The sequence below is a fragment of the Lissotriton vulgaris genome, chromosome 6, assembly GCF_964263255.1.
Source record: "Lissotriton vulgaris chromosome 6, aLisVul1.2, whole genome shotgun sequence".
Classification (NCBI taxonomy): Eukaryota; Metazoa; Chordata; class Amphibia; order Caudata; family Salamandridae; genus Lissotriton; species Lissotriton vulgaris.
Genome location: NC_141694.1, coordinates 942,591,181 through 942,606,887, shown reverse-complemented (window position 1 = coordinate 942,606,887; position 15,707 = coordinate 942,591,181). Strand labels below are relative to the sequence as shown.

Here is a 15,707-nt window from a genome sequence, read left to right as displayed (position 1 = left end):
AGATAGAGGTATGCTATTTAAATCATTTGGATGGGTGAGAATTAAAGAAACCAACCACTCAAGTCAGTCAAATAACTAATACCATTCAATGGAGACGCTAGGGGGCGTGCTGACAAGATGGCTGCACTTTAGTGAGGCTCTGTCAGCCCAATACGACGCGGTGCCGAGTGGGAGAGGGACCCATGCCACCCACATACAGGGCAACACTTGTCACCTCACACGAATTAGGTGCAGCTGTATAACCCCTCATTTACTGGGCCGCACAGCAGGGAGTCCAAACTCTTCTCTGTGGCACCAGAGCACACACTACAGGCACCACAGGGCCCGCTACGAATATTGAAGCGCCTGATAATCACCAGATCCCACTTGTACACCTGATAGGAACACTGAAGCGCCCGGAATTCACCTGTGCTCGCCAGCGCACGCACCCGCTGCCAGGAGATCATCGGTGCACTTGCCACCTTCCTAGACTGTAGTGACAATTGGGAAACTAGATGGCAAGCAGCGTAAGCTTACATTTGACTCCCGCAATACGCCACCCGAAACAGAACTCGAAGGAACGGGCCAGGTGAGCCAGAACACTGACGATGTTGACATGAAGACACTGCTCCTCACAGTGAAAAATAGCCTTGCATCCATTGAGGGAAAAATTGACTCAATGTGCGCCACAATGGACCAGATCACCCAAAAGATTGAGAAGCAGGACGGCAGAATCAAGGGAGCTGAAACGCGAATCTCTACTCTCGAAGACAACCACGCACAGGCGTCAGGGCAACTCACGGACATTGATAAATTGCTAAAAGTGATCTCTGCAAAAAATAGAGATATCGAAGCCCACTCGAGGCGGAACAACATCCACATTACCGGTGTCCCTGATTCAACCAACACAGGAAGGCGGGAAAATTATGTAGAGCAGTTGCTCACCTCATATTTTGTCCAGGAGGCTTTCTCCAAAATGCTTATAGTGGAAAGGGCACATCAAACCTTTGCACTGAAGCCCCCACCGGGTGCGCCTCCCCGACCCATAGTTGCAAGACTACTCAACTACAGAGACCGCGATACGGCTCTCCGCAAAGCGAGGGAGATGAAGGATGTCACATTCAAGAATAATGCCATCTCATTATATCCGGACTTCACCCTAAACGTCCAAGAAGTGTGAAAAAAGTACTTGCCAATTTAGAAACAGTTACAGCAAGAGGGCGTGGAGAATGCCATGCTCTACCCCACGCGTCTGCGGCTCACCTACGATGGCAAACACCACATCTGCAGTAAATCACAGCAGGGGGTGGACTTCTTCCAAAAGACAGTGAAAGCTGCCAAGATAGCGGAGTGCTCATCCTCAGGCGGCGGAGAAGGTCCAACGTACCATGATGAAGACTGAGAGCGCTAGACGGGGTCTAGCTGACCACCTACAACAGTTTTGAATACAGTTGCTGCCTGCACAGACGGCCACTCCACTAGCAGGTAATATTCGATGTTGTCACTGTATGGCCTTCTGCCCTCTCATCAGATTGAACATGGACAGTGAGAATCCTACCGTACATTGAACTTGCATTCCAGGGCCTACTCCTGCACGCTACAATGGTGCAGGAGGCGCTGCCATGCCCCCTAGGACACACACCTCCAAGGGAGCTCCCCTTTCCTCCGTTAGTGGGGACTGTATTGCTAGGATGTTATCTTTGTTTTTTTGTTGTAGGAATGTTGAAATTATGGTTCACTAGCAACCCTGCGACTCACCTCACTCCGTTCTCCACACTGTCAGTGCCTACATGCTAACACAACACTATACTCTATTGTCACTGATGCTCTACAAGCACACAGCACAGACCACGCACACTCAGCACAGGGCAGCTGTAAGTAAGAATACACAGTTTTTTTAGATGTATTGGGAAGGTTTAAGAGGGTGGGGAATGTGCACGGCAAGTTGGGGTCGCCGTTGTGTGGTGACTGTGGGGGTACCAGGGTGGGCATTGCTAAGATTGCTATGGATAACAGGCAGCGTAAATACAGTACACACTCAGGAACAGTCACATGTCAACAGGACAAATGTATACCCATGACACTGGTCGATGGTGGGTGAGGGACAACGAGCTAATACCACAGCGCTAATGGGACTCCTAACTTGGAACGTTAGGCGGCTGGGCTACCCCAGAAAAAAAAGCCACACATTGGCCTACTTGGATAGGCATCATGTCAGCATAGCAATGCTGCAGGAAACACATACCCTCCCTACACAACAGCCTCAGTTCGCCACCAGGTGAGCCTCCCACAGATACTTTTCCCCATACTCTGCCTTCTCGAGACGAACAGCCATTCTAATAAAAAACACTGTGCCTTATATTGAGGAGGGCTCTGCACTCGACCCACAGGGGAGGTTCTAGTCATCAATCACATTAATATGTAGCTATGGGTCCAATGTAGATGACGAGGATTACTTCATCGCGTTGTGGCCACGAATAGTGGGCATAGGCTCGACTCACCTCATATGGGGGGAGATATTACCTTATCGCTCCATCCGCCACAAGACTGCTCCCACTCGCTGCCGCATAACTATTCTAAAGCGCAACGTCAACTCCAGCAAAAAATAGCAGACAACCTGCTGGTGGATGTCTGGCGACATCACCACCTCACGCAAAAAAGAAGGGATGTTCCACTCGGCAGTACACAACAATTGGTCTACGGTAGACATGTGGCTTGCATCACAGGTCATAGTGATACACGCCCTTTCCACTCGTCACTTAGTGAGCACTTACTCAGATCACTCCCCGGTGCTAATGCTGCTAAATCCTCCAGGTTTGTCGACCCCACCCAGGGTGTGGCACCTACAACCCAAGGCGCTATTGGACGCTGTGTTTAAAACAGAACTCAGGGAAGCGCTTGAAGACTTCCTACGGCTCAACATAGACTCTGTACCTTCCTTGGCCACGTGTGGGAGGCGCTGAAGGTCACTGTGAGGGGACACTGCATGGCCAGCGGGGGCATCCTTAAAGAGATCCGAACAACCATAGCTAGACTGGAACGCCAGATTAAACAGCAGGAATCAAGTACTCTCACAACTCGCGAGGGCCCAGCTTTGGCCAAGGTACACAAACTCCTTACAGAGTACCAAGCCGAAGCAGAAAGGGAGTGCCTATTTCGTAGCAAATACCACAAGGCATGCATGTATGGTGAGGGGGGACGCCCCGGCAAAGTGCTTGCAGAGACCATCCAGCCACCAAAGGCAGCGAACAATGTGTTGGCCATCCTAGATAGGGAGGGCGAGCTGTACAGAGATACCCCGGCCATAATGGGGGTGCTTACTACTCACTACCAAACGCTATACTCGACTTGCGCAACAAAGCAAGCTGAGACTCCAATATACTTGCAGCAGATAGAACTAGCATTGCTAAGCAATGGGCAACAGGACTTCTTAGCGGCCAATATCGAGGAGGAAGAAATACATGGGGCCATTATGCAGATAGGGAACGGGAAAGCACCGGGACCCGATGGCCTCGCAATTTTTTTTAAGACCTACATAGATATGCTAGCCCCCTTTCTGAAGTCGGTCTATGAAGATGTGGCTCAAACAGGGACGCTACCACCCACCATGCAGGAGGCAGTGCTGGTCTCGCTGTTGAAACCGGGAAAGACCCCTGACTCCACCGACTCTTTAATTAATTGCGATGTTACAATATTAGCCAAACTGCTGGCCAACAGACTGACACTATTGATGGGCACCTCGCACAACTTACGGACCCTAATCTCCGTTCTGGACGACATTGATCAGGACGAACAGGCAGTGGCGGTCTTTCTAGATGCCACCAAAGCGTTCAACTCTCTGGATTGGGGATACTTATTTACAGTTTTAACGCATATGGGGTTCCGTCTGGGTTCCTCATGTGGATCAAAATGTTGTGTCATCGCCCCTGTGCCACTCTTTCCTGAATGGAGAATGCTCCCCAGCCTTCGACGTCTCCAGGGGCACATGACAGGGGTGTCCCCTCTCACTCCTGCTATTTGCAATAGCAATGGAGCCACTGGCGGCCATGCTACGGCACCACCATAAGAAGTATGCACTAGACTATCCCATGAGGCCAGTCTTAATATCGCTGTATGCGGATGACATTATGCTCTATGTGAATAATCCTGACAAAGGGTTGAACCGATCGGCAAAATAATAAAATTTTGGGCCTTCTCGGGCATCACTGTAAACTGCGGCAAGTCTCAGGTAATGCCGCTCACGCAGTGTACTACCCCTTTTCCAATGGACTATACGTTGCAGTGGTGCAACAACGAGATCCGGTACCTGGGTATTACCATCACCAAAGACAAAGAAGAACTTATGCAAACAAACTACGGGGTGGCCCTCAACAACGTGGAAGACTCGATCACCAGATGGATAGCTCTTCGGCTTTCCCTCGCTGGCCGAGTAGCCTTAATGAAAATGGTTATTATGCCCAAATTTCTATATTTGTTCATGAACATTCCCTTCTCCCTCGGCCGCCCCTTTTTCACAAGACTTAAGAGTCAGCTCTTCCACCTGGCATGGGGCGGGAAACAGCCTCAGATCAAGTGGAGCATCCTTATACTGCCGTTTGCTCAGGGCGGGTTTAAAGCGCCCGATCCTGAAATTTACTATCACAGCGCTCAGGAACACCAGGCCCTTCATGACACACTTAGCGGTGGAGCAGGGGTTTATGGCACCTGTACCCCTCACAGGGTTTCTGGGAGCCAATGATAAAACAACCGGGGGAAGACAGTTAAATGTAGCCTGCACTAATAACGAGTTGCGAGCTCTCACTAAATGGTCTCAGACTCCCATGCTATACTCCCCACTGCTTCCCTTCCAGGATCAGCGAAATTTGCCAGTTACACAGGAATGCATCTGCAAACGTATGCTCGTCAAACTCAGCGTTATTACCAGGGGGATATGTATACTCTAGGGCAATTCAAAGGAGTAGAAGTTTTTTGGGGAGCCAGCCCCCACCAATATGGACCGATTCCTTAAGACAAGATGTTAAGGCCGCAACTCCAGCTTTTCCGGCAGAACCCTCCACACTTCTCCCACTGCACCCATTGCTACATGCAGGGGCATCCCACGCCGTGTCCCGCATATATAAAGCCACTATAGGGGCAGGGTTGCACAACACCCTGAAAGCAAGACGGGTGGAAAGCAGAATTAGGACACCAACTCACGGATGAGGCCTGGACGTATTGCTGTCACAAACGGAACTCATCACAGCAAACAGTAGATTTAGGATAATACATTTTAAATTTCTCCACAGAATGTACTGCACCCCTGTAAAAATACACAAACTCCAATTGTGAGATAGCGACAAATGTGACCGCTGTAAGCAGGAGGGAGTGGGGTTTTTACAAGTTGCATGGGAATGCAGGTCAACAGAGCGCTACTGGACTGAGGTGGAAGTGGCCCTGGGGGACATGGTTGGAGGACAGCTGGACCTAACACCTGAAATGGGTCTCCTAGGATACCTGTCTGGGTACAAAGGCCGCACAAAGTGGGGCCTACTCATTGCTAAGCAAAAAATCACATGTAGATGGGGGAGCGGCAGGGCACCCAAATTTAAGGAATGGCTAGCAGACCTAACTTATTGTCAGGAGCAAAATAATATATTCGCTGAGCTGCTCCCTCCTCGTTCAAGACCATGTGCTATTTGGGAACCTCTCACGAATTACCTGCTAAGAGCGGCGCTAGCGACACGGAAGATAGCGCACCAATTACATAGACCAGCTGACACGCCTAGACCGCAGGGCCAAAGACCAACGGAGTCGATTGCTAATATACTTACTGTGAAATTCTATACCTCCTACATGCTCAACCCAGCTCTTGTGTCGTCTGTTCCGATCAATTATTGCACTGTACCAACGTAACCAAGCAATGTACTTGTAATGCCTACCATGTACTGTACTTGATGTGTTGTTGAAACCAAAATCCCACTAAACAAAGTGTTAAAAAAAAAACTAATACCATAAAAACAGTTTGGGGCGAAACGACAGAAACATTTACATTCCGTTCGCAGGAGGCCATCAGCAACAGGTCAGCAGGCCGAGAAGAGAGGCGCAACATTGATGTAACCAAGATACAAGCACACTACCTGGGAGACGAGGAGGGCAACACCGCAGCGAACCCCCGAAGCACTCAACAAAACAGAGCACGAATCCAATCTCAGACCAAGATAGATCTGGGCCCACATTATGTCTCAAGGAGAGCGCATGATATTTTAAATAGAAGTGCTTTATTAAAACTACTCAAGGCTCTTCCAACTCTGAGCCATATTAAAAGTAGTGATCTGGAAAGCATAGAATTTAAAGCCAATCCCAACCAAACTGGCCACGAAATTACAACAGCAACATGGACGGATTCCTCCTTTGTTGAACACATCTGGCGGCATAAGGAGTACTTCTCCAAATGGAGTATTGAGCTAAAAAAGGCTGAATACCTCTGCTACCCAAGTCCGCTACAACAACACAAACAGACAGAGGGCACCTTATAAGGCGCAAAAGGCCCGGAAGAGCACAGAATAACAAGTGGTGATGGCCATACAGCAAGGAAAATTACCATCACCTTTGCTCACACTGAAGTAGCTATACCCTTAGACATTCGGCAGACGACTGCCCCAACAACTAATTATGGAACTGCATGATCAAAACCATGCAAGGACTCCAAATTAATCCTGGGATGTAAGTTCTCCTCAAGGAATGTGAACGGCCTAAGTACAAAACTTAAAGAGACTGATTTTGCAGAATTCATTCTGCAGCATGACATGGTTTTATTTCAAGAAACATGTCAGATGAATAATTCATCAATAGTAGGATATAAAGAATATCAGATCCCAACCACAAGAGACAAAGTTTGGAAGGGCAAAAACCGGCCTTTCGATTTTCATCTCTACGGACATTCTATGGAAAGTCTCTGCCATTGACCTTGACTCCTCTTTGATGCAATGCATCAAACTAGACATTTCACAGTCAACCATTCTGCTAATCCTGAACATTTAAATTCACCCCGTTGCCAAACAAAAGGGGTCAAGAATTGAGTCACTGATCGCGGCAGTAGAAACATTAAAATTCATCCACCCAAAAGCTGATATAATATTGTCCACAGACTTTAATATGAATTTACTCGAAGGCGGGGAAAAAAAAGCTTCAGGTCCATTACAGGCAAGACAATTTAATACAAGACGACGAGAAACACAGGGCAAAAGATGCGCAACTCTTTTGGACGATCTTTCATTATACACGCTAAATAGACGAGGTCAGTTGGATAGCCCTGTGGCCCTCACCAGAGTGACGAACAAAATAGGAACAACTACCGACTACACCCTGACGGACCGAGATCTCCTGCCTCTGATCCCCGACTATCAAATAAAGGAAAGATCGGAAAGCAACCATCATCCTCAAACATTTACACTGACCACAACTTTGACAAGGCCAGGCCAAGCCAAGGTCTGGTCACTATCAATTAAATCCTACTATTTAAAATGCCTCAGCTGGAATAAGAAGAACATAGACAGCATCAATGGGTCATGCCTCACATTAGTGGTGTCACCAGAGGCGGAACCCCTGTACATAGATAGCTGGGAGACGTTCATCATTGACCTAAATAGAAAACATTCCTACCAAGCTAAGGGTCACAAAGCCCACAGACCAACTGGGGCAGTTTGGTACACAAATAATCTGATGACAAAAAAAAAACTGTTGAATAAACAATAAAGACTTCTGCGAACCCAGGGCCCAGAATTGTCACCGCAAACTCTCACGTCAATAGCTTAAAAAAAAGACGTAAAAAAAGAAATCAGGGTAGTCAAGCAAAGAGATTCTGGATGATACCACTCCACGTCAGCAAGCAAAGAGACTCCAAAGTCTTTTGGGAAAACATCAACCTTTTGTCAAATGGTAAAAACCGACACTTCAACTTGGACATAATGGAGGACACATGGAGAGCCCATTTTGAATTAACATACAATACGATCTCACTCTCAGGAGAGATAAATACACCTAAACCTGCAAAACCAACAGGGACAGATGCCAGGGCGATAATAACTTACACGGCTGGAAAACCATTTGCCACTGAGACCAAAATTGGCACCCAACAATTTAAGAATCCACTCCAACACCATAATAATCAAAAAGAGGACCATTCCCAAACAGAAGCCTGGGAGGTAAATAGGCAACAACCATCAGAAAACTCCCAACAAATCACACAAGAGCAGGTATTGAAAACCGTTAAAAAATCTGAGTCCAAACGGAGCACCAGGGCCAAATGGCCTGCCAAACGCATTATTCAGACAAAACCCATCATTTTGGTCTGGCCATCTCACTCCTCTGTTCACATACATCTTTGAGTCCAGTAGGATTCCAGACTCCTGGCAAGGAAGCAATTCTACAACCAATACACATATCAGGGGCACACTCCGACCCATCCAATTATAGATTGATAGCACTTATCGATGTAGAGGCAAAAAATATATGGAGCAAACTTGCTGGTAGACCTGGAAGATTGGGTCAGCCGCATAAACCTTATTCCAAAAACACAAACAGGATTTCTGGCAGGGATGGGCATCCTAACAAACATATCTGCAGTTACCCTTTTGGCTAACCAAGCCACTGCAAAATTGGACTTCCTGCATGCCTGCTTCATAGAACTGAAAGCAGCCTTTGATACAGTCCTGAGACTTAAGCTATGGGCGAAAATGAAAAGATGGAGAGCTCCAACCAAACCACTAGAGGCAGTCATCAACCTTTATTCACAAATGTTGGTTCCATTAAAAAAAGGAGACTGACAAAGCCTTACAAATAAAATTCCAACAAGTAACGGACTAAAACAGGGGTGCGTTTTGGCCCCCTGTTTATTCAACATGTACACAGCTGATTTGGGGAAAAATCTTCGCTTAACACAAGGTGATCCCTCAAAATTGGGGAAAACATCAATAGTAGGTCTACAATAAACGGACGACATCGTCCTTCCATCGCAAACGCAACTATGTTTCCAGCGGTTGATCTCCCAACTTGGGGCATACACCACCTCCGCCCAACTTGTTGTAATCAACCATCAAAAATCAAAGGTGGTGGGCTTTTCCAACTGCCACAAAAAATGCCCTAAATTCATCTGGACGTTAAACGATAAACCTTTGTCCCAGGTGGACACATACAAATATCTAGGGTTCCATCTAGATCGATATCTCAATTTTAAGCAACACCTGGACCAAGGGCTAACAAAAGTCAAACAACTGCGATTTGCATTTAAAACTCTGCAGAAAAAACTAAGCAGCTGTTCAACAAGGTATTTGCTTATGGTCATGATGGCAAAATTCTTACCATCCATATTGTATGGCTCTGCAAAGGACGCAAGCATTTTAAACACAGCACAATGCAGTCTGTTTAAGAAATTGTTCTCAACTCCAAGTCATATTTCACAATCACAGATAAGACTAGAATATGGTCTAAAAAAACAGATACCCGCAAGACAAGGAGCCTTGCTTAAATATTACTAAAGGATGAGGGCAGCTGAAGATAACACCTTAGCCCATTATCGCTGGCAGGAGATGGAAAAACAATCCAGGCTAAGCAAAACCGTTTTCCCAGCTTTAAAGGAATCCCTTTCCGCTTTACAGCTACACTTGGTCTGGCACACAACAATGACCTACTCTGAGTTAAAAAATGCAGCAAACAAAGCCATTAGGTACCACTCAACGTTCATAGACAAAGCCGCCTTGGCCCATAAACCACACGAATGGGCCGTGATGCAATCTACAAAATGCTGAAACCCCAAACATACCTCGCAGAACACTTTTTATTCCAAAAAAAGCAGAACCTGACCTTACGAAGGCTGGGATCATTCCCTTCGAAAGATCTCACTCCAAAATAGAAACAGACGTGGATGACAAAGGAATGCCGCCTCTGTGGACAAGGAGACGAGTCACTATTACACTTCCTATGTATTTGTCCTGCGCTACTAGATGTTTGGAAATCACTCCTTTGAGAAACACTGAGGAGAGAACAAATACGGACCTGCAGAGTGGTGGTCATTAAAATTTCTTGGAGGCTTGTCAGTCCAAATGTCATGCAAAGCAATAAAACTTTGGAACATAGCGGCACAAGAACTAGATAAGAATGAATGCTGAACTGAACTATACAAAAGGGGACTGCTTCACACTCTCACTTTTTTAATTTCATTGTTCAATCTCTTTTAGCGCTTGCAGCACATAACATCCTGGAGAACCACGCAAATCAGTTTTAACTTATCTATCTAGAATGTTTGTTCTCCTCCACACATACGAATCCTGACATGTTTACATCTTCTAATGCCTTTTAACTAGACTAATCATTTTGATGTCTTATGTACCTTGGTGGCATGTTCCACCCTTTTATGATTTAAAAAGTCAAATAAAAGTATTTTTTTACTCAAATGAATTCTACTTTAAAAGTTGTATTTTAAGTCACAATTCTGAAAATGCCGCTTTTAAAAAGCTGGTATTTCCTTGTCCCAATTAACTGTTCCTTCTGCCAGTGTCCTGGGTCATATGACTGAATGGATCTGCTATTGGGGTTTGTGTATTCCTCCCAGACAGTACCACAAAGCGGACTAGGTCTTTACAGGATGGACGATCCTGCCAGGAAGACTGGAGGTGGAGGTGTACCCTGCCCCACTTACTCTTCAAATGGCTTTGCCTCCAGCACACACAAAAGGAACCTGACACCAGCTTTAGGGCACTCCAGACAGTTTGGAGCCTTGACAAGGGAAGGGTTGAATTTCCCAGAACCAGGGGTTTGGGTAGGATAGGGTGCCCCCCGCCCCTCCCGCACAAAGGATGGCCCAGGTATAAATATGTGTGCCCAGAACCTTGCTTCACATCATTTCTGGGCCTGTTGAAGACTCAGAAGGACTGCCCTGCATTTGGAAGCACTGTCCTGCTGCCTGTGGAAGGAAGCCTGGACCTGCACCTTCAACCCAGGTCCGCCATAGTGACTCCAAGGACTAGCTGGCAGCATTTTGTGTGTGCTACAGGGACACAACAAGCTCCAGATACCTTGAACCCTGCTGCTGGGCTCTCCTAGAGTGAGTCCTAACACCCAAGTTGCACTCCCCAGGTCCTGCCCCTGTCAGAAATGGTGTTGGCGATTCTGTTCCTGCTTAACCATAAAAGCTGGAATTTTTCAAGAAAAATCGCTTGGAGAACCAACAGAACACCAGAACCTACCTACCAGCCAAACTGCCAAATGTGCATTGCCTGACTTTGCGGTGAGTCTTGTCACATTTTTCTTTGCAGCAGCAAATCCTTTTCAGCTGGACCTACGGCAGCAGTATCTCCCCTCATGGAGCCCTCTTATTCTACAGCTTGCAGGCTCATCCAGATGGGTGAATCAGAGCTTCAGAAAAACGTCTAAGTATGGAGTTAGAAAAGTTCACCAGGCTCGACAATCACCAGCACCCCATCAACGATGACACCCTCCTCTGCCTGGAAATTGAGCTTTTCCAACTCAGAGCTTTTTCCCACTTTTGTTGACAGCTTCACTGAGACCTCATCCAGCAGCTCTCCGTCTATGATGACGCTTCCATGGATACAGGTTGCTTCCTTACACCGCTGAAACTCTACACTAAGAAATTTTCTGAAACTTCTTCCAAATCCGAATGTAAGCCAAGACCAGGCTAAATTCACCCCTGGTTTCCAATCCATGCTCTATCAAGCTCGGCCTTAACTTTTGGGTTTGACCAGGTCTTACGTGAACAGAGAATTGTGCTTAGCACTTTGTTCTTTTAGGTGCTATTTTTCACTAAGAACTTTTTTTAAAATCCTAATTATGGTTCTACTTATTGGATATAATTTGTTTTGCCATCATTTTGTTTATTAAAATCTATTTTTTTCAATTGGTGTGGGATTTTTCGTGGGTTGTGATTCACTCTATTACTGTTAGTGTACTGCATAAAATACTTTACACACTGCCTCTGAATTCAGCCTAAATGTTTTATGAGTCAAAATACCACAGGGTGAAGCACAGGTTAATTTAGTGAGTTTTTGCGGCACACCCTGGCAATGATTGTATTTATCATTTGAGTGTGGCTTTCACTCCTCTCAAATTGTGTGGGCTTTCCTTCCTCTTCTTCTGTTTGATCCCTGCCGTGGAGCAAGAACTCATTACTTGTGTCCTACCACGTCTTACTTTTCAGGCACCCCTTTTTTCTTTTTAAACACTCTATGAGAGTGCATGTGTTTTCCAGCTGTCTCCCTCGTGTAATTCTCTTTAGCGCTCTGCTATGCTCCATGTTGCGCTCGCCCATGTGCTTCAGCCCTTCTCCACTTTGTGCTCTCTCCCATCTGTGTGCTTTACTTTCCCATGCTTCATTTTCCTTTCTCGCCCATTTTATGTACTTCTACTGCCCCCTCCTTGTTGCTTCTGACCATATCCTGCATGATGCTTTCACCCACCAGCGCTATTTTGCTTTGTTCCCAGCTCTCTTTGCTGATTCCATTCGACCCTTTTTTAACGTCTTTGTCCTACCTTTATTTTATTTACCAATCGAACTTGCATAAGTAAATAAAAAGGAAACAAGCACCCATACATTTTTTCAGGCATGTGCGATGTATACATCTTCAAAATGACACAGTGGCTGTGTCATAGCACCTTTTATTTGGTTTACTCTTTAGCATCGCTAAAAACTATTACCAAAATCAATAGCTCAAAAAGGCGAGACATATTAATTTGACAATGCTTGTTAAACCAGACGTTTGAAGCAACCATCTTTGTGACTATTAGTACCACTGCATTGCCTAACTCCTGTGTTTGAGCTGGCACTACACGGGGCAGCGTAGAGCTGGCATCCAGTGATGTGGAAGTTGAAACGGGCTGCTGTCCTACCTGACCAAGGGCCAGATGTAGGTGGCCATTTACCGGCCGGTAACGGCCGAGACCGGTAAATGGGTTTTTGGGATGTAGGTGGCCAATTTTACCGATTCGGTAAATTTACCGAATCGGTAAATATACCGAATCGGTAAAATACCGAATCGGTATTTTTACTGATTCGGTAACTTCTATATGTAGGTGGGACTCTTCTGAGTCCCAAAGGCCTTTCAGATTCGGTATTTTACCACCCATTCCAATTGGGTGGTAAAATACTGAATCCAGGTGTGCATGTACATGTGTGCATGCACACCTATGCCATGTGAAAGACAGACATGCCCTTAGGGCATGTCTGTGTGCCACATGGCACACATGCCTGTATTTGGGATGCTAGAGGGTGTCAAAGTGACACCCCCCGCACCCTTGCAGGATTCGGTATTTACCGATTCGGTAAATACCGAATCGGTATTGCCTATTGATTCCTATGGGCTTCAAGGCCCATAGGAATCAATGGGCAATACCGATTCGGTATTTACCGAATCGGTAAATACCGAATGTTAACGATTCGGTAAATCCAAATAAAAAATTTGCTACATCTCCCTCCTTCTAATTTACCGATTCATAAATACCGAATCGGTAAAATTCGGTATTTATGAGTTGGTAAATTAGAGTTACCTACATCTAGCCCCTAATATCTTACCACATAGAAACAAGCAAGTCTTGGACAACCTGATAATCCGAGTGTTTTCAAATGGGGACCATTTGAAGCAACCGCCTCCTTTTTCCTGGGGCTCATGAAATTAGACCTGGTTCTAGGTCATGTTTATCTTTTTGGGGTTTTCAGTTTCTGTTCACATGACTAGCGTCAGACCACTTTTTTAAACCTCTTCCCACAAGCCTTGACCTAATTGGCTCGGGCATTTCTATAGGTTTAGATGCTGGTATCTGAAGCACATAAAATACTGCACGAAGTAGGCACCTTGAAGTTATGTAAAGGGACCCACACCAAGGAGGAGCGTATGCATGAGGGAGAGTTAGTTGACTGCTGGTCGAAATAGTGGTTAGCGGACATTCTGTCCCATAATTGGTCCACTCCATCATCATCCTCCAAGCCTGACCAATAGCACAGTCACCACTCTTTAAGTCAGAAGTGAAAACGAAAAAAGTGGGGAAATGTTGAAGAGAGCAAACCTGCTCCTCAGAATGTCCTGGAAAAAGTGTAAGGTCTTCGTCAAGAAATGCATTTGAGGCCAAATAGGACAACCAGATTATTTTCTCTGTGTACCCAGCTGACAGACAGACATTACACCACAATATTATCTGATATGAGCTGTGTCACAGATCACAGCCCACAAATGTATTGTTTGCTGGAGTTCAAGTCAATGACTTGATAGTTCCTTATTGATGTAACAGAGAACATGCATTTATTTTGCACCGTGTGCCCTCAGCTGCATATGAACCTGTATTTATCCTGAGGCATAACAGCTGAGGCACAGCAACCAGTGTACCTTTGTAGCCCATCACCTTCTGGTCACGTGAGACACATCTACTGTATTCTTCACTAATGCTCATCACCATACGGCCCCTTAGCTGTACATCAACTCATCTATCTGGGGGCACACCACTCTGTGCTCCTCTGATGCAAATTACGGTATGCTTCTTTGCACCACATCATACCTGGACCACCCAGAAGTACATCACTTTGACCGACTTCATGTACAACTTCCTTGGCTCGCCTTTTCCATTTCAACCGGAGCCTTCAGTTTAATTTTTTTAAGATTAGGTAGGCAGAGGTCTGTGGAACTACTGCCTGCTATTAATTTTTTTTTCACTTTCATTCACAAAGGGTACTGGGTCCCCTAGGGGCCCCTTCTTGTTTGCGACTGGCTTACTACCTACTTGAAGTATGAGGAAAAGTGCAAAGGTTTTGTGACTCCATTCTGGTCGCAAACATTCACCCATCCCCTTGAAACTCGCTATTAAGAAAGGACACCATTGATACGCCCCTTCCTAACACCAACTCACAAACCCTATTTTGCGAGAGCGGTAATAGGTTACTGACTCACAAAATATGGTTAGTACATGCCAAAAGGCTCTTTAGTGGTTGTAAACAGCCTGGTGCTCTGTTTGCAATGGCTAAAACTTGTACATGTGGCCATAGTTATATACAGCTGCTGGTTTCTGTGCTTGGGTGTCTGTCCATCTGTTGGATCTTTGTGTTTGGATAATACTGCCTTTCTTGGTCTATGTTTTAGGGCTTGTATGTCTGTCTGTCGGTGTACATGGTGTCATTATTGCAATTGATATTTCAAAATGCATGTATGTGTGTTTTGTACGTTTGCATCAATACATGCATTAAAGATTAGCCAACCCTATTAGCTTTATCAACATTCATATTGATTTGAATCGCAACATATGGCTTTGACCATTGTGATCCATGACTTGTCCTCTACTAAACATTTTTAATCCAGGGTTTTAGGATTACATATCTTTTCAGGAACAATTTAGATGATCCCCTAGGACATCTACATATGGGTTGATTCACTGGTGATTTATAGGATCATCTAATTTGTAGCACCATCTTTGCAGAAAAACATTTTCTTGCTGTTGTTATCAATGTTACTTTCTGGAACAAGCCATCAATGCACGTATGTTTGCTAATCGCAAATTTAAGGGGTCATTGGTCAATTCAAAGGACATTTCTACATTTTCTGTGCTTTCATCACAGATTAGAAACCATGCTCATTGTAAACGTTGCACATACACAAGACAATTGTACCCTCACAGAGTTCTATCATTAACCACCTGTGACTAACATGTGCACCATGGCACTTTCCCAATGAGATTTATTTATTTATTTATAAAGT

General features: G+C 45.4%; 1 protein-coding gene across 2 annotated transcripts in view; it reads right to left on the bottom strand.

Moving 5' to 3' along the window:
* The window catches only part of LOC147708237 (uncharacterized), a 787,595-nt gene that overhangs the window by 731,700 nt on the left and 40,188 nt on the right, over window positions 1-15,707 (bottom strand). The window lies entirely within an intron of this gene.